The sequence below is a fragment of the Chiroxiphia lanceolata genome, chromosome 4 (genome assembly GCF_009829145.1).
Source record: "Chiroxiphia lanceolata isolate bChiLan1 chromosome 4, bChiLan1.pri, whole genome shotgun sequence".
NCBI lineage: Eukaryota > Metazoa > Chordata > Aves > Passeriformes > Pipridae > Chiroxiphia > Chiroxiphia lanceolata.
In genome coordinates this window covers 55,490,028-55,509,907 of record NC_045640.1, presented here as the reverse complement: position 1 = coordinate 55,509,907, position 19,880 = coordinate 55,490,028, and the positions used below count along the sequence as shown (strand labels likewise).

Here is a 19,880-nt window from a genome sequence, read left to right as displayed (position 1 = left end):
CAAAAGCCCACTCTGTATTTTGTGCTGTAGCTTTCTAAAAAAAAGTTAGTAGGCAGTAAAGCTGCTTCATAATACTGTCCTGTCAGGTCTTTAGGAACAACAGAATTTGTGAACTTAGTGTGTTGTGTTGACAGATCTTACCAGTACGTGGCATTAATTGAAATGGATCTTTGGAGCAGGATGGTGTCAAAACTGGTACCCACAAGAGGATGTTTTGATGAACAAATAACCTACATAAGAAAGACTGATTATGATAATAATCAGTTATATGATATTAGTGCAAATTGGTGTTTAATTTGTAGATCTCTTCCTCATTCTTCTTAGTCTGGCTTTAGGCATACTTTACATGTAAGTATCGTGTGCAAACTCCTTGTTTTTAGTATTAGCCTAGCTTTGCATCCTCTCTGTTTAGTAGTATTTTCTCCAAAATACAGTTTGTTCTGGTTGCAAAATCAATTCCAGAAAGGTTTGATGTAAAAATCTCTTCCAAAAAGTTGATGTAAAAATCCCTATAATTTCTAAATACTTCTAAAATGAGATGTTTAAATAAAAGGATAAAAATTTACATTACAGTTGCTAGAGGTAATGTTTTCTAAAGTGCCTGAAAGTACAAGAACCAATAAATGATTTTTTTTTTTCAAATACTTGAACTGTTTTATACCACATAGGTTTTGTTGCACACAGTGCAGTGTACAGTGCACACACAGCCTACATCCTAGATTATTGACTGTAATTATTCAAGGAAGGAATTTTGAGTGGATGATTGAGGGTATACTTAGCTGAATGTGTGTTGTGGCTGAATGGGAGGTTACAAACGAATCCAGGCTTCTAGCTGTGTATAAATTCTATTTACTACCCTGTGAGAGTACTTTTGGAAATAGAAGATCCCTCTTTAAAGTTTGTTTGTCTGGTCAGTCTTATTGAAACTTTGTGGAGTTTAGATCCATAAAAAAAGGCAAACTTTTAAAGAAAGGATAGGATTTTAAAAAAATGCTGCCTTCCACTATTTTATTGTGGGCAAGAAGTTAGAAAAATTTTTAGATTTTTACCTGGCTTCTGCTTTCTTAAGCACCAAAATATTTATAAGGTTGTCCCTAAGCCACAGGAGACTTGATGTCTCATCTACTTGAACTTTGCTCTTGAACTGTTCATGTTTACTGCTACAGTGTTCATCAGGAGCAGTGTCTGTCACTGTGCTACATATTCCTTAAGGGCTTTTGTCTCGATTCTGAAAGTAAAAACCTCTGCAATTGAAGGCAGGACATATTCAGGTTGAGCTTTTTGGTGTAGGAGATGATTCATGCTCCAGGCGGTTCAGGGGGAAGTGACTCCAGCATGCCATGGGGCACAGTGCTTAGAGGCATTTGTGTGGCATCTTGCTCAATGCTTTAAATGATCTCTTCATGTGATAGTGAGATTGCGCTCTAGATGTGCTCTAAAACATGAGAAGGGGCTTGATGATTACCCATGCACCAGAAATACAGTTCATTATGAAAGGTGGATCTCAAGAAAGACTGTAGAAAGTATTAAGCTGTCTATTTGGTGAATGCTTGCATTATATATAGATTTGAAAATATCCTAGATGGGTTCTGGGTGGAAGCGACCTTAAGATCACCATAGTTCCAACCCCCCCTGTCATGGGCAGAGACACCTTTCACTGGACCAAGTTGCTCAAAAACCCCATCCACCTGGCCTTGAACACTTCCAGGGATGGGCATCCCAGCTTCTCTGGGCAACCTGTTCCAGCACCTCACCACTCTGATGGTGCTGAATTTCTTCCCAATATCTAATCTAAATGTACTCTCACTTTGAAGCCATTTGGCCTTGTACTATCCCTACATACCTTGCAGAATGTCTCTCTCTGGCTTTCTTGTAGGCTCGCTTTAGGGACTGGAGGGCTGCCATAGGTCTTCCTGGAGCCTTCTCTTCTCCGGCTGAATAACCCCAGCTCTCTCAGCCTGTCTTTGTAGGAGAGTTGCTCCAGGCCGATACAACTTCTCAAAGCATGATAGATAATATTTGTCTTTGGGAGTTTTGTTCCCCTTTTTGTATAGAGACACAATTTAAGATTGCTGTCCAAATCACATTAGATTCTCTGAAATATTCTGTAATTTAAATGAAAACAAGTCTTAACACAGTAAGAAAGTGCGAAGAGTATTTAGCTAGTCACTGTACTGTTTCTCACACATTTTTTCCCTCCTTTTCTCTTCCCATTGCTGGTACAATTGCATCAATCATAGTAAAGCTATCAAGTTTAGCTCATGCACCCCAGTGAAGTTGTTTTGAGTGCAAATATGGTTCAGTTGCTTTAGTTTCTCATTTATGAGAATTTTTAGTAACAAACCTGATAAATCAAAACTGGAAAGTAAGTGGGTAAAGCAAGATAAAAACCCCAGCTCCTTCTTGAATAATGGCTTTGGATATTAATTTTTTTTTTCAATTTAAAGGAGAGTGATGAAGTTCAGAGTAACGTCATTTTGGAACTGTAGCTGAAATGAAATCTGAAATACTTCAGGTTCACCAGCTATACTGGCAGGCTTTGAATGAAACACAGACAGCTGGACAGAATTCCCCCATAGCTCCTCATGTTCATCTTCTTTGAAGCCAAGCAGTGCCCTCGGGGTTACCCCATCAAAGTATGGATTTGAAACATTGCATTTGTTCAGCAGGTGGGCACGTTCATTGCATCTCTCTGCTTACTTGAGAGATTTGTATGTTCCTAAAAGCATTTGCTATAACAGCACAGAGTGAATGCTTCTGTCACTTTAGACAGAAAATAATACTAAATAGTGGTTTCAGCAAACAGAAAAGTGGGCCACAGGGAGAGACTCTAAGAACATGGGGAAAAGGACCTGCTAGCTGGCACAATGAAATCTTTTACAATTGTGTATGTCTGACTTTATAGAATATTTTAATTACCTGTAGGATTGTAATTTCTGACAAAGATGGTTTTAACAACATATAGAAAGACAGTAAACTTCACATATTCTGGGAAATAACCACCCACCTGTTGGTGCAATTCTAACAAGAAGTTTCCAGTGGTTTCTTCTTCACGTTCACAGCCGTTAAAGCAAGTGCTTATTTTCATCGTTGTGTTTTAAATTTTCATTTCTACCCAGAAGACGGTAATGGGATCAGGCGAGTCATTCTACACTTCTGAAGACTACAAATGTTACTCTTATGTATGCAGGTCAGCATGTTTAATGCTGAATAGGTCACTGACTCTCACAATTAGCAGTTTCAGTAGAGAATAGGTGTAGAAAATCCAGTCATCAATGAAAATAAACTTTTCAAGCCCTTAGTGGGCTGTATTTCTTAATTAGGTTGAAGAAAGAGCCTAAGAATCACATAGTAATAGGGTCTGTCACTTTATATGCCAGTCACACAATGTTAAAGTCTCTGTCAGCAACATCATGGACCTTCACATCACTAAATGAGTTGGTTTGTGTGCAGGAAGAAATTGTTTCTGTGCATGCCTGTGATATTCAAATGTCGCATTTGGCCTCTGCATCTGGAGAAGTTTCCAGTGTAGATGGTATCAAAATGGGCACTGGTTGACCCATACTCAGACCTGTTTTCCAATAAGAGCCTTTGCAAGGCTCTGGAGATGGAGAAATCCCTTTTCCTTAGATCTTTGGCCTCATAAAATCTAGAATCTTAGTATTTTACATTCTTTCTTACAAAAATAATAGCACTCACTGTTATTTCAGGCTGTCAGTTTTAAAAGCAGAAACAACTGGGTGGACGGCACTGAGATGAAGACAGAGATAAGAGGCTAACATTTTATTAAGACTGAGCATTCTAGATTTAGACCAGTAAACTGTCAGTTCTTTTTCTGGATCCTGCTCTGCATTAAAAATTATTATAAATTTAGATTTGCCTTTATTTGCCTTCATCGCAATATACTTACACAGAGGGCTCATAAGTGAAGTTTTCCTGGTAAATAATACAATTGTAGTAACTTTCCTATGATGATGCTGATATGTAGCTTTACTTGTACAGTGATCTGCAAGTTTATTTTCACTGTAAGAGCTTCAGTTTAAATACTAAGTTGTATAAATGTTATTGTTTTTTACAACATTCAATGTCTTGTAGTCAGCTTACAGCATTTGAATAAACCAGTTCAGGAAGCTTGAGTTTAAAGGAATGCGGTATTACGCTTTGGTTACTTAGCAGTTTAAAACTATGTTCTTCCATTTTGAATTAAGCGTTTATTGGCAGACGTGGAACTAAATATAAGATGGATATCCTCAGAACATTTTGCTTCTGTTTCAAACTTTTAATGGTTTCTCTTGGCCTTTTTAAAAGTAAAGTGCAATTTTAGTAACAAGATTTACTTTCAACTGAAAATTGCATATTTTTTTAAATTGTAAGAACTAGCTATTTCTATTTTTGTCAAAGGATTTCAAATAAAATTGGCTCGAAGCTGTAATTCTTATTCCATTTGATGGAATCCATTTTGCATTCAAGTAAAGTTAGAGCAGTTTTTTTACCCTTTCATTTTTTCTTCTTAATGAACACTGAGGAGGTAAATTGAGTAGGCAAAAAGTGTTTTCATTGTAGTAGCTTTAGAGTCTGCAGCAAACAGCCAACTTTTTGACTCCTCTGCATGTTTAAAGTACCTAGATTGCATGTTCCAAGCTGGAACATTGTATGTGTGTAGGCTTATCTGCCTCTCTATGCTTATTTGGTTAGATCCTCCCAGTCTGGGCATTGTACTGGTTGCAGGAGTTTTTACTTGAGTCCCTGTGCCCCAAGCAATCCCTTTTCTCTTCTTGTATTACCCATGTTCAGTTATTTGTGGTTACCTGCAATAACAATGAAATAAATCATTGCATGCTCCTGTGATGCTGTTGGAGCTGCAGCAGCTACACTGGTTATCATGTATTTTTTGTTGGAGGCAGCTGTGATAAGCTCTTCTAGAGATGGAGAAGTTTTAAATTTTGCACAACACATTTAATTTTCTGGACTTTCCTCTGATTTGTGAATCGTGGGAAGTGATTACACAGTAATCTGGGGAGGGGCCTTCTAGGATGAATCCCATGACATATTTCTGGATAATTGCAAGTTGGTCATCTCTTCTATTTGATACTCTTAGAGGCGTCCCCTCTTCGTGATGCAGCAGGTGGCCAGTTCTTCCAGATAGCATTTGGTAAGCAAGCTGGCAAGCTGTAATTGCATCTCACTTGCATCTTCTTCCAGGAACAAAAATGAATATTGACCATGTCTCTTTCCATTGCCATTGTTAAAAGGAAGGCAGATGTTCAGGTAGCATTTATAAGAAACAAGATGCGGTCACGGCAGTTTTGAGGACTATGAGTCCTGTGTTATCAGCTCTATAAAGATAAGCCACAAACAGTTGCTTTGGATTGTAAGGGACATCTAGATAAAACCTGACAGAAAATAAAAGTGAGATGATTTCACAAACTACATCAGAGTTCAGTTGAGCTTCTACTTACTTTTTTCAGTGCCAGAGAGCTTTTTTTAGCAATCATTGCTCACTGCAAAATGCTTCTTCCCCATCGATGCTATGTAGTTCCTGAAGACTAACACTCTCTTTTTTAGTATTGTCATGTCTGTAGACATGGTTGATGTTACCAAAGTAGCATGAAACCTTCAATTCACATAATTCATTTCACCTTCAGATCCAAACAGAAATGTTTTTTTTTGTCCTTATTTACAAAGGCTGTATTAATGTTTGTTTAGAACAACAACAGCACCCCAAAGCTTAATTTATTTTGTCACAGCAATTTATTGAAGTCACCCTCTCCTTTCCCTGTATTTTTTTGACCTAGCTTATCTGGAATTATGTCCTCTTCACTGTCCCAGTTCATGCATCTCCCTGAAATGTATACTAACCTTCTTGTTAGAGTTTTACAGGAATTGCAGTTAAATGCATTTACATATCCACAGAGCTCAGGGAGTGGTTTGACATTGATAAATGAAGAACTTGCATGTCTCATTGGAGACATAAATACCCTTTTTTTTTTGATCAGGTGTCATCTCCTGAAGTTGCGTGGTCTGTTAGTAACTGCTTGATTCAAGAAACAAAAAATTCCTTCTTCCCCTGTTTCTTGACGACTCAATAGTTACACTTTATTAATAAAGTCTCTCCACTGCTTGAACATTATATTATCCTACAAATTGAACAACTCTACAGGTCACAAACATCTATACTGGATTAATGTGTAAAGCCTATTAATAGCTCTGGACTGAGACCAGGCGCAGTGGTAATCAATTGCTTTGGGATAATATTAAGTTTGTGACTGACTCTAAATCACATAATGTGGTGTTTCAAGTGCTGGAGCAAAAGAAATGTTGAACATAACATTCTTTACAGCAGTGAAAGTGTGAGGCTTCTTTTGCTGGATTCAGCATGTTGTGACAACATATCAGGTAGCCCTGTAGAGTTTGTAAGCAGTGGAAGCTGCTGAAGCATAGACTTCACCTGAACATGGATTTGACACGCTAATTACATTTAAAATTTTACGTTTTCTTTACAGAAGAAACATACAGAAATTTTTTTTATTTCTACTTAGTACTTGAAAGGTCAGAGTGATGATAAATAAGCTTAGAGAATTTCATGCATATAAGGTCAAAAATAGTTTATGGAATTAAAAACTTAGTTGTACTGAATCTTTGTTTCTCATACTAGAACTTTACTTGGTCTTATTTCACTGTTGCATTTGACACAGAAGATTCCACAGCTCTGCTCAAAGCAGTTTGCAGCTGCCAGAACTCATTTTCCAAAAGTATACCTTGTCTACCCCTAAATTCTGTTTACTGGCATAGGAGGGCATAGTATGTCCTGCTTAAGTACTGTGGATCTTCTGTGTTCTGAATGTGTTGAAAGTCCACATAGACTTATTTATTTTGGTCAATAGTCCAAAAATCTTGGCCATGTTATCTTCTTCACCCAAACACCTCTATCACCTAGAAATGCAATTTTCAGTAGGAAAAAAAGGCATATTTGCATGAATCAAGATGGATTCATGTACAAGATGGGAAACAGAACAAAAACTCCTATTTGCTAAGGTTTTTTTCCACTCTCCTAGTACTCTTTTTCATAGAAGCCAGCACAAGCTGTGCATAGTTTATCCTTGAAAGTTATGAAATTTATAAAATAGCTGTCAGGTGAATCTTTAATTCAGTAGGGATAATGTCAAAGTCTTTTTGTATTCAGTAGAGCCAGACTTCTAAACACTTTCTAAAACCTTTTGAATTAAATTTATGGCTTGTATTCAAAGAAATTTCTATATATGTGTGTGTGTGTGTGCTTGAGTTTACATACATATTTAAAATATATTTTAAAACTGAATTACAAATGCAGAGTGCATATTAATTTCCTCAGTAGTATACTGTTAGTGATACCACAGAAATGTATGTTGATCCTTTCCATGAATGTGTTTCCTGGATTTTGTCCTTGTTCCTGGAACTAAGTCCTAGCATCAGGCTGTCAGCCAGGAAATGTCTCAGGAGAATTATTCCCGCAGAAGAGCTGCTGTCGCTTAGTCCACCAGACACAAGCCACTGTCAGAAAATCCCTTCACCTGTTTTGTTTTTCTTAAGGAACAAAGAAAAGATGAAGTTAGCAACCTCTTCCCCTCCCCCTAAAGGCTTCAGTAATTATTATTATTGTTAATTCATTATTACAGAAAATGCCGTAATCTTCTTGAAGGAGGGATTGTCTTCATGTGTGCTGTGATCAGCCACACCAGTCTTTTAGTTGACACACCGCCAGCAGTAGAATGGCTTTATTAATTAAGCAGTATTTTCAATGCAGTATTTGTACTATTCAGGGTTGTTACACACATGCACATTACTGTCCAAGTTTACTAAGAAGCAAATTCGAAGGGGAAAAAAGGAACGCATTAATGTTCTATGAAGTCTGAATCTAGAAGAAATTTAAGCAACATCACTGAAACTATTTCACTAAAAATTCCCAATATCTCCTGAGAGGATTAGTTGGTAAATGTGATTTTGGATATCCCTCTAACCTTTGCCATGAGTCTTCAGTTAGCTACTGTTAAACTGAGATTTAAAGAATTTGCAGTTTGCTAAAAAATGGCAATATTTGTCTTTGTCAACTGGTAGACAGAGACAAATACTCTTTCATAAGGGAATTATTTATTGCCTTTATGTGAAGGGCAGAAGTTCAATTAAATTAGTTGGAAGGTCTTTTTGCTGTTCGGTTATCAGAACTAGATCATATGAGAGAAATAAGAATTGTGAGATGTAAGATACATTAGGCTACAACAACATAAAGTAATATAGTGCCTTCCTTTTATTTTACTTAGAAGCTTTTTTTGGGCATGATGGTTCACAGGTTAATGTTGAACAATAAGATGGACATTCAAAAGAAAGCAAATCTGGATGGTAAAGCACAACAGGACAAGTATGACTTTAGTACCACTCTAAAGGTGGGAGGAAATAATTCCCTTGGAATATTGAAGGTACCCACACAGAAAAAAAGCAGAAATTAATAAAGTGAGACACAAGCAAGAAAACCCATTATGACTGACTAATAAAAGAGATGGGGAAAATATTTGAAAGTAATGGCATGCAGAATAGAGCTTATTCTGACATACCATATTAAACATGGTGCTTTGCCTAAACTAGAAATGATACATCACCTGCTATTTATGAAATAATAGTAGACATGCTTGAAATAGTTGGAAAGAGTAGGATGTTTATATAGGCAGTGTGCTGTTTAAAATGAGGAAAATTCAATGCTGTAATGGATTATGTAAATAAAGTAATATAGATAGTATATGAATATAGAGGGTACTAAATCAGTCTAATAATTGTAAAACAGTATTGATTTCCTTTGAGAAAAACAAGTTTGCGAAGTAATTCTTCTTTGTTTGCTAAATATGGTGACTCTTGAGGTGAGACAGTTGTGTGGATTGTGCTTATATCAACTGAGGTGTAATGAGGCAGTAAAATTTGTACCCCAGTTTTTAATTTTAGCAGTGTGTACGTAATGGTATTGGTACTTTAGTCCTTATATAACAAGCTCTTTATAAATGCAAGGATAGAGGAAATGGTTGTTGTATATTAATAAAGTGAGACTGATTACCTCATCAAAGTTACTCACTTTTTGACAAACTAGTTTTCTCTGAAAAGCTGTCATGAGAAGAATTAATGTTATCCATTTTTGCGTCTGAACAGTCAGTTTTTCTTCACAGTTACTCTCCTGTAATGCTGAACTTCTAGGAGATTTTGGAATCCAATAACAATACCGACAGCACTCTTCTCAAACATTTGGTATAGTACTTGACTTTCACTCTGAAGGATTTGGATCAGCTTGATGTCACTATTAAATTGATGGTTAACAGGTTATGCTGGATTAGAACTATACCTGTAACCATCCTGCAGGGAAACCATGGTTCTCTCTGGAATGGTTGCACACGTGTCTCCTTGCCATAGATTTATCCTTGTCTGAGATACATACCTGTGAGGAGAAGCCCTGGCAGGCACACATGCAGTATTATACTCCAGCAGTCCCTGAGTCATATAAGGTCTTCTGGGTTCATATTTGGTTGTCACAGTTTATAAAAAAGCCATTTATCACCCTATGCTGCTAAGAGCTTAATGATCCCCTACTACTTGTAATATTAGGAACTTTCAGCCAGATTAATTTGCAGCTTCCAGTTCTCTTTGCTGAGGAGTAAACCCTTGAGGCTTTAGTTGCACTGCAAGAATTAAAACTATAGTTATGTTGTTGTGCTGTCAGTTTGCCCTTTTTTATCTGAATGGTAAGAGACAGTCCTCGAGTACAGAGTAGTATGTAAAATTCCCAATGCACTTGAGTGAGACCAAATACAAATGTGAGTCATTGGCTTGAAGGGAATTTGCCAAAATTGCAGATGAGATCTGTTAGAAATGAAGTATTTCCCTTTGAAAAGATCTGTAGCTTTTTGCAGATGTCAGTGAGGGCTGCAAGCGCTGAACATACTGGGATTCAGTCAAAATATCTTAATAAATATGTCTCAGAGTAAAGCAAATTGTGACAAGAATGAACTTCCCTTACTATTTTATTCTTCATGAAACTAAATAAATACCAACAGGAGGACACACTTCCTGTTTATATTTCTTCATTTTATCTAGAAATAAGAAGGTTTATGAAGCATGTTAGGGATTTAATTGTATAAATAAGTCAATGCACACTTACATAGTTTTCAGTCAAAAGTCTTGGTTAAATCTTGTAGAGGCAGCTTTTCTATTTCTTTTTAATGCTATCCTGGTTCTCCTCTTTCAGAAAAAGAAACAAACAGAAAAATCTTGACTAGATCAAGCCTTTTCACACACCCCCACACACCCTCCTTGTGCATACACAAGATCACTGAATATTGATGAGATTCTGTGTTACAGGTTATGACCTCAAATTGCAGCAGAATTTAATTCCTGATCAGAAACCTGACATCTGACCTGTTTTTCTTCCAGTTTACAGATTTTAGTTTTATTACGTTACTGCTCATGCCAGTATAAAACCCTGATATGTTGAATTTCATTCTTATGTAATTGGCATAAATAAGCCAAGGCCAACAGTACAATTCGTGTGGAAAATACAAATTCTGATCATATAGTAAAGACAGTAAACAATTCATAGATTCTCCTAGCTGGTTGGGATCAGCAGGTCATCATGTCAGACCTCTTCCTTAAAATAAACACAAGAATTTCATTCAGATACTCTTTTACTAAGAATATTATAGCTAGGTATACTTATAACCAACTTTCTACTTTGATTGCTACTCCAATCAAAGTGGATCCAGTCGCTTTTCCATATATAGTGAAGCCATATGCAAGACAGGTAGGAGTTTATTTCAGCCATCAAGAAATTTAAGACTGTAAACGGGGTAAAATGTACACTATAAAAGGCCTGAGGAAAGCAAGATAATTAGCAATACTCTGGTTAGGTCAGAAAGTGCGGCTGGAGGTCACAATAGCTGGTGGAGGTAACAGCATCAAGGGTCATAATTGCTAAGACACTTGGAATTAAAAGTCCTAGTTTCAGATGTGCATTTAGTATTTTTTAGAAACAATTAACCATTAATGAGATTTAGGATAAGCATCTAGTTGTCTTAAATTACAGAATGTAGGAAAATGTTTTACTTAAGATACCTTGTAAATTTTAACTTTGGTTTCTTACAGCCTCTGCTCTGGGTATCTTGGAAATCATAAGTGATGAGGTCCTATGTTTTGTTGTTTTGAAATGTAGGGAGTAAAAGTGCTCTTCAATTTTACTGTCATGGTTCTGGCACGGAGGATTTCCCCCTCCCAGCCCTCCAATGCTTTTTATCAGTTCATGGGCAAAGTGCTTTTCTGTATTTCTGTCTTTCATTTATGTAAATTACAACAGAAAACAAAGGCCAGAGTGCTTTTGTTTTTGATGCTGTTAATAGCACAGCCTCAATTATTAATTCTTTTCTGGATTGAAGCTGTGGGTTTAGCAAATGTACCCTAAAGCCATGTTTACATCCTGTTTCACTCATGCCTCTTTTCATCCCATTTCCAGCCTATCCCAAAGTAAAGGCTGGAGAACACACTTTCTGGAGTCCTGTGGCTGAATGGTTGCTGTGAATTGATTCCTGTGTTAACATCAGTCTAACAGCTATGAAATATTCAAACTTTTCTGCTAAGAAGGAATGTTTGAAGCTTGAGGATATTAAAAGCATATGGGGTTATCTTTTCATAGGTGATTAAATCAAAAGAAAACTTGTGTCTTGTGGAAAATCAAAAGTAAACAAAAATGAGAAACTGGAGAAACCCTCATACAAAAAGTGCTTTTACAGCTTTTCTGTTTCTGTATTTACTTCCTAGACTCAATTACTCCATGAATGTAGTTGTGAGTCCAGGTGACCTGGTTTGGGTTGCCTCTTGGTATCAGTGCCATTTAGAATATTTCTTGAGTACTTTCAGTTACTCTCTCTTTTCTGTACAGAACCAAGACTAAGGACTTCACAGCATAAACTCATGCCCTCATGTGTCAGTGATTTAATTGTGAAGCACAAATCTTTCATCCTGTTTTTTCAAATGCTGCTACCAGGTAGAACTTATTCGCTATGCTGACAGATGCTTTGGAGATAAGGGACAGCAAGAACTGTAGATCCTTAGTTCAGGTATGCTTCCATTCAAATTTGGAAATTAATTTTTTCTCTATATGATCAGTTATTCATATTTTTAGATCTAATGATGGGACTAGGCATGTGATTCCAAAGAAAAACAGAATAAGTTGGATGCAGAATCCTGGAAAATCAGAGCCCATGCGAATTATACCTTGCTACTCAATTTCGAGTTGATATTGTCAGTCAGTCTTTTAACTTTCTCTTATCTTTCATCTTACCAGTTTTTCTTCAATTAATTATGAAATTACTCTTTTAATGTCTCACTACTGTTCTCCCTTTGTTTTTAAACTACAGTTAATTGCTACTTCTTCTACTCTATATTTCTAACTAATAAGCCGTTTGAATTTGCTTACTGCGAACATATGGTCTAAAAGGGTGTGCTTATTGCTGTCATAGAACAGGACCTTACCAGAAATGATCTCTGAAGTAGTCATCCCTTTTCTTGATGGCAATTAGATTTCGTGTTGGGATATCATTACATGAACAAGTTTAGATAACTAATTTTTTCATATATGTATATGAAACCTATTTGTGGCTTTTTCCTGTCGAGAACTAGAATACATAACGTAGTAGTGATGGGTTCATATATTTGACTAGTGCTTATTCTCTCTAGCCTCAACCTTATTTTCCTGATTGTTACTCCTCTGTAGTGTACGTGCACTGAGTCTGTAATCCCATTGATTCAAACTATTCTTTATTTACCTGTATAGTTCCATGTACATTTATATGTATTAAGAGCCATGTATGCCTAAACATACAACAATAATATCATCTGTACTGCCACACAGGTTAGAAAGGATAACATTACACTGCCTGTTGCCTGTCACCTTTGTAAAGCATTGTTCTGCCTGTAGCCATTGATTTTTCTGAATCATTTGGGATTTATGGAGAGTAGTGATTTGGGAAATGTCAAGACACCAATCACAAAGTGTTATGGAGTGGTTTTGTTCACAACTAGTAATCATTTTTACCAGTAAAACATTTTTATTGTGTAGTCTTGTACTCCTGGCAGCTGTTGAAAAGTGTGACTATGGAACATAGGTCTGAACATAGACTAGGCACACTGTATCAGCAAGACCAATCTGGTTTCAGCTAGCACTTGCCACCAAAGAAAATACTGGGATTTTCCTTTGAAAGAACCTGCACCATACAGTATCCGTTTAAAAATGCTGATGAAAATCTGGAAGCAAGTGAAGGAAAAATACAAATAGATAAGGCTGACATTTCATTGTGTAACACAAATTTAAATTGTGGTGATATTGTTATTATGTGCATCCCAGAAATGTAAGCTTTAAGAGGGGAATGCTAAAGCACCATTAGGACAGAAAAAAAGCAAGTGCAATCATCCTAACTATGAGATGCTACTTTTTAAGGAGATAGAATGGAATATACTTTGGGGGTTTATGATTCCTATGATATACTTTTTCTTTGCATTTTATTTATTTATTTGCTTGATTTCTCCATGTTCTAAACAGAGTGATAATTAAAGCAGAGTTCTAAGTATTTCAGGCCACTCTGCAGCACCTCTTTCCTCTGTAATTGCTACTGGCAGTATCAAGTTACTTATTCAAGCTCTGAAAGGGGAGAATGCTTCCGTGGAAAAATCTGTAGCAAAAGTGGATCACTCAACCCTGGTGAAAGCAACATCTTGTATGGAGCTGTGAAAGAAATTAGCTCAGTTTGTCTTCATGGATCTCTAGACACTATTAAATAGCTGATTGTTATATTTTAAAGTGAGTATAGTGGTATGAAGAAGTTCAGTAAGTGATTTCCCTAAAACCATTTAGCAATTATGTTCTGTTGTACCATGTATTTGAGAGGAAATGCTACTAGAGGTTTAGTTTCTCTGTTACTGTTTCCAAGAGACAACATAAACAGAAGAGTGGACAGGGAATAAAATTAATAAAATAAGATCATTCAGATCAATATTAGCTTCATACTTTGTATTTGTCCAGTAAAATACAGAAATCAATGATGGAAGTTAAAATCAGAATATCACTTGCTGTTTATAACTATTGATATTTTAGAAGTATTTTTAAAGCCTTGTGTTATTAACAGGTAGCTGGGGAAGACATACTATTTCATCTTTGAGAACAAGGGCTTGGTGTCTAAAGGTACCAGAAGTCTCAATAAGATAAGAGGGAGAAGTACTTGACAATTAAATCAAAAGTGAGATGGAACAAATTTGTGTGGAATGAATTAGTTGCTGCTAAGGGTTTTCTGAATGCTGGAAACAACTCTTTTACAACTCTTTTACAAGCACAGTATTTTCTGAATGTCTTTGAAAATTTCTTTCGGAACTTGACAACTCATTTGGTAGATGTCAGCTTCAAGGTTCAAAAAGCTTGGCATAGAAAGTTCAGCTTGGAATGGAAAATCTAGAGCAGCTTTCCTGGCAGATGCTCCCAGCAACATCACAGAAAACTTCTGCAGTATAGGTGATAGGGTTTTAACACAGTTGTCTCAGTGCTAGGTTAATTTGTAGACACTGTTTCCTAGTTATTTGGCATTAGGGCAAGTTAATAAAGGACTCAAGTTCACATGAAGAGATGTGTAAATCCTGACAAAAGCAGCTAAGTTAGAGCAGACAAACCACAAGCATACTCATACAGTAGCAATCTGGGCTGTTTTCTTGAGAAGGATATAGAGCTTTCTTGATTTTTAGAGGATATCCTTTTTGTTTGGTTGGTTTTTTGCTGATATGAAAGCTGTGGGAGAAGACTGTGTGCACATCACCGAGTCAGTGATAATTTTCAAACAGAGATAAAAATTTTCAGTTTTGTCTGGTTATTCTCATGGAGTGTTCCAGCCATTAGTGAAAGCAGAAGGCAAAGATGATGTGCCTTGTTCTCAACCCAGATTTCTCAGGGACAGTCAGTTATTCTGTATACATCATCTTCATAAATGTTACAAAGAATGAAAATACCCAATGTTTGTTTAAATGTAACATGTATGGTTTTTTTCTTAACCTTTCCCTCTGATTTCTAGTGTTCTTTATATGCTGGCAGGCTATTTGTCTCAGTGCTGATAACTATAATATCGTGTAATACTACTTATGAGATGGAAGCCCTTTTTTTGCCTAGGACATAAGTTACTGAATTTAAGGTTTGACTTCTTTTCTTTTTCTGTATTCCCGGAAAAGGATCTCTGCTGCTGCTCTCACTTGTAAATAGTGATTTATAATTCTTTTGGTCTGTTTGAGGACAGTTTTTGTTGTCTTTGTACTGTAACAGGTCACACAGAGAACTCCTTATCAGAGATGAGAACCCAGCTGTGCTGGTATGAAACAAGCATACAAGATTAAGATAAGGCACATCACCTAAAGAGTTTGCAGTGTGTGTGTCTCTATTCTGTGACTGGTATAACTGTAGACTACTCTGGTGGCTGCTAGGTATATAGCTACCACACCTGGATTCTTATGGTAAGAGGAGGGAATATACCCTCCTGTATTAGCTTCATCTGGTGTTACCTGCAAGGCCCTTTTTTTTCAACTCTGTTTCCTGCAGTTTATTCCTTGTTTAAGATTTACTATGTATTTACTCAGCATATGTTTCTTTCAGCTTGTTTTGAGGTCTAAATAATACCATATTTAACCTGTTTAAAATTTTTAATGTTTAAAATAGTTAAATGCATAACCAACATGCATGAGTTCATTAGGAGAAAGTCCTGCTTGTCAAACTTAATTTCCTTTTATGACAGGGTAGCCCACCTAGCTGATCAAGGGAAGACAGTTGATGTAATCTTTTTGGATTTCAGTAAACCTTTGATACTGTCTCTCACAGGATCTTTCTGGACAAAATGTCCAGCACGCAACTGGACACCCATCATGTGGTGGGTGAGCAATTGGCTCACAGGTCAAGCACAGAGGAGAGAAGTGACTGGGGTGACATCAGACTGGTGATATGAGGGAATGGCACGAAGCTATGTCAGGGGAGGTTTAGGTTGGGTATTAGGCAAAGTTTCTTCACTCGGAGGGATGACCACAGGGATGACCAGGCTTCCCAGGGATGACCACAGCACCAAACCTGACAGAGTTCAAGAAGCATTTGGACAATGCTTTCAGGCCCATGGTGTGATTCTTGGGGCTGTCCTATGCATGGCCAGGAGTTGGACTTCGATGATCCTTGTGGGTCCCTTCCAACACAGGGTGCTCTATGATTCTGTGCAGCTATTTCATTACGCATTGATGTAAAGTAATTTTTCCTTTGAAAAGTTTATGTTAGTTTAATAGATATACTGAAATATGTTCATGCCATGCTGCTTCTAAGACAAGTGATTTTTTTCAACCTAGGGCTAAAGGAATGAAACTCTTCTAAATTAGCCTACATGAGAATGAAGGGAAGACACATTTCAGTCTTTTCAGGCTTTGAACAGAGAAGCTTGTAGGTATTTGGACAATTTTTGATAAATAATTTAGTAAAAACATTTCATAGTCTACTAAAAATCTACTGCTAATGTTTTTCAAGATTTAAAGAATGATTAACATTCCTACATTTGGTTACATCATTTTCTAAAAATCTTGCAGAATTCAGAAGAGAACTTTGACTTTTCTACATAATTGACAAACCACCCACAGAACTAAATAAAAAGTTATTTACAGTATCAGAGTCAGAAAAAAAATGTACAGGAAGAAATTCCACTTCAGACAGTGATTAGGGAGATATAGGTAACAGAACAGTTTTTAAAATTGTAAATGAGAGCTTCCAGTCACTTCCACTGTTCCCAAAATCTTTATTTAATTTGCGGCGCCCAACTTTATGCCTCTGGGCATGCTCAAAGTCAGTTAATTTGACATCTGGCTCCTTTTTTCAGCTCCTTTGGGATTCACAGAATTGGCATTGCCCTGACTTCTTCACCTGTAGAACCAGATGTTAGAAGGATGCTAACAGAGTTCTTTCAAAGAGCCACTGAAAACACACTAAAGAGCAGTTTCAGGTTTTATCAACTCTCTTTCTTATTATAACCACTTTAAACTTGACAAAAGTATTTCTACCAGTTCCTTTGTTCAGTGATTTGATTCTCATAATATTTCTCCACTTGAACACACTCTTTTTCTGCTGTGGAAGAGAGGGGCATAACTGGCCTGATGGGAAATTTTGGAAAAGATGTATCACAGACTTCTGCTTTATTCAGTAGGTCAGTGACTTGCAAAGTGGACTGTGTTTGGGAAGCCACCATTTCAGTCCTTCTGGCATAGAGGTTGTGAAGCCCTGTACCCAAGTAGAGCTCCTTGAATTTAGTATTCTGAGAATATTGCCTTCCCTTTTGTTGGAGCTCTTCTGTTTAGATTGGTCAGAAAATCAGTGGAGCATTCAAAATTTTCCGAAAAACTCCCTGTAGTTTTGTGGTTGAATCATGAGGACGAGTAGAAACATGTAGCTCAAAAGTCCCTCAGGCAGAGGAGCAATTTGCGTCCAGGACATCAAAATGTTCTCCTAAATTCTGATTATCAGGCTGTGCAACAGAGAGCCTTAGCACCTCATAGATTTCTTTTTTCACTAATGTGTATGAGTATTTAGCCTAGTGTTTCTCTAATGCTTTTAAGTGCTTCTACCTTAGCATGCTTTTCAGTAAAGAGGCATTTGAAATTAGTGTTTTCCCAACAGGAGGAGGTGATTTCTGCTGTTGCTGTGATTTATGCAGCTTAGGATCACCATCTGTAGTCCGTTTCTACCTCACATAAATTATTGGTTGTTTAATTTAGCTTTTTTTCATGTCATTTATTTCCACATATGGAGGTAGCAGCTTTACCAGTAGATAGTAGGAAGTTATTAACTTGTTTCACCTTACATTCCCACAACCACATGCTGCTATTTCTTATAATAACCTTGGCTGCAGTAGTGTTGCCCTTTGTGGGATCTTTCGAGTGTATTGTGTAATTATATTGTGGCTACAGAATGAATGTGAACTGTCATTCCATTACCCTGCTAATCTAATATGGTGATCAAGGTGTTATTTGTATGATATTTTCCCACTTTTCTCATCTGATAAAATTCTATTTGAAATGAACTCTTTCCTTTTTCTGCAACATTGATGGATTCTGCTGCACTCTACAGCTAGTGCAGGAGTAAGGAAACATCTGTGGAACTGCTAAAACTGAAGTGGTAGAATTGATGGAAATAATATTAATTTCCTTTTTTTGAAAGAACACTGCCAGCAGCAGAGCAAACAAAATTCTAATCTGTTTCTGGGAAATTTTTCAGTGGTTTTGATGGGGAAGCTTGAAGTATTTTTTTTCTGAAATGTTTTAACCTGAAACAATTACAAGTAATTTTTAAAGACACCACAAAAGAAAATAAATGTTTATTTTCTTTTTAATTATGTATTACTTGCTGTATTCTTAACATTGTACTTTACATTTGTAAATTCCTAACTAAATTAAATAGAGCATAAATAATTAAAAAAATATAAGGGGGAGAGGGGCCGAGACTCTAAAACTAAGGAACATATTCACCCTGGGCATTTAAATTCTCTGTGTTAAATTTAGTGCTGAGTTTGGCTTGTTTCAAAAATATTCCCTAACTGGCTGGTTATGGGACTCTCTATAAGGAGATGGCAGTAAATGCAATTTGCCATCTGTGGGCAAGGTTTTTTTTGTGGCAGCATACCTGTATCAGAAATGGATCTTTGTCATCATGCTGTGTTTTGAAGTAAATGTCCAAATTTTCTAGTACTGCAAACCAGTCTCTTCAAATGAAAATTAATGGAGTTTAGCTAATTAAGCCATGTGAGATCTGACCCTGTTTTTCAAGGCGTCCTTTATTGTTCATAAAATGACTCATTAGTAATTGTTAAGAAGGATGTAACAGTAATTGTTAAAAATAAATGAGTTTCTGGAAAGTGGAAAGTTGAAAAAGTAAGATGTAGTACCATTTAGAGATGGAGACCTCTATGTCGATATTAACTTTCTGATGATTACAGTGAATCACAAGTAATGTATTCTCCCACTCTGGTTTCCAGTATTTGATGGTGGTGGTTACAAATTCTTTGATGTGTCTTAGAAAAGGTCATCATGTTGCTTTCCTTTTGCTGCAACGAGACAGGCACATTTCATACCATGAAAATACTCCTTGATTTGCCCTCTCGTATATTGCTCTGAAGCACTTCAATAAAATTAAGGTTGTTTCTGTTGGGGATGAAGGGAATATTTTTGTGGATCAATGCAATCGATTAATTGGTTTATGAACCCGAAGTTCTCAAGGTGATGCCACAAATATTTATGATGTCCTTGAGTTTTACACCGGATCTGTAAATTAGCTGAAAGATGTGTAAAAATTCATACAGCCAGACAGCTCCCTCCTGGCTATGCACATAAAGTGGCTCAGGAGTATAAATTATTCCTGCTGAGGTCAATCATAATTTATGCTATTTTGCTTCTGTATCTGCTATTCTGAGGAAGAAGAATATAAAGAACATCTGCATTTGAAGAAAGATTTCCCTCTTTGCATCAGACTTCATTCACTTTGGGAAATCTGTTGTTACAAATGGTAATCTGAGGGGCTTCAATTGAAATTGGCAGGTTACAAAGGAAAAGTGCTTCAGATTGTGTTTGTGAAAAAGCTGAAAAAATTACCACAGCCTTCGCAGTTCAGCTTTAGAGATGTTTTTATAGAGGATGTATTCTGTGCATTTCCCTGTGTAAAAGTAGGAAGTAAAAATACATGATAGTGAAACATAGTCACAAAATGCCCAAGTTAATCTTTGGTCTTCCAGTGTCACATTAAAAGCATAAATACAAAACAGTAAAGAAAT

The 19,880-nt window shown here is 36.6% G+C and overlaps 1 protein-coding gene across 1 annotated transcript in view; it reads left to right on the top strand.

Annotated features, from left to right (window-relative positions):
- CCSER1 (coiled-coil serine rich protein 1) overlaps positions 1–19,880 on the top strand; it is a 641,015-nt gene that overhangs the window by 208,923 nt on the left and 412,212 nt on the right. The gene's annotated exons all lie outside the window — the stretch shown is intronic.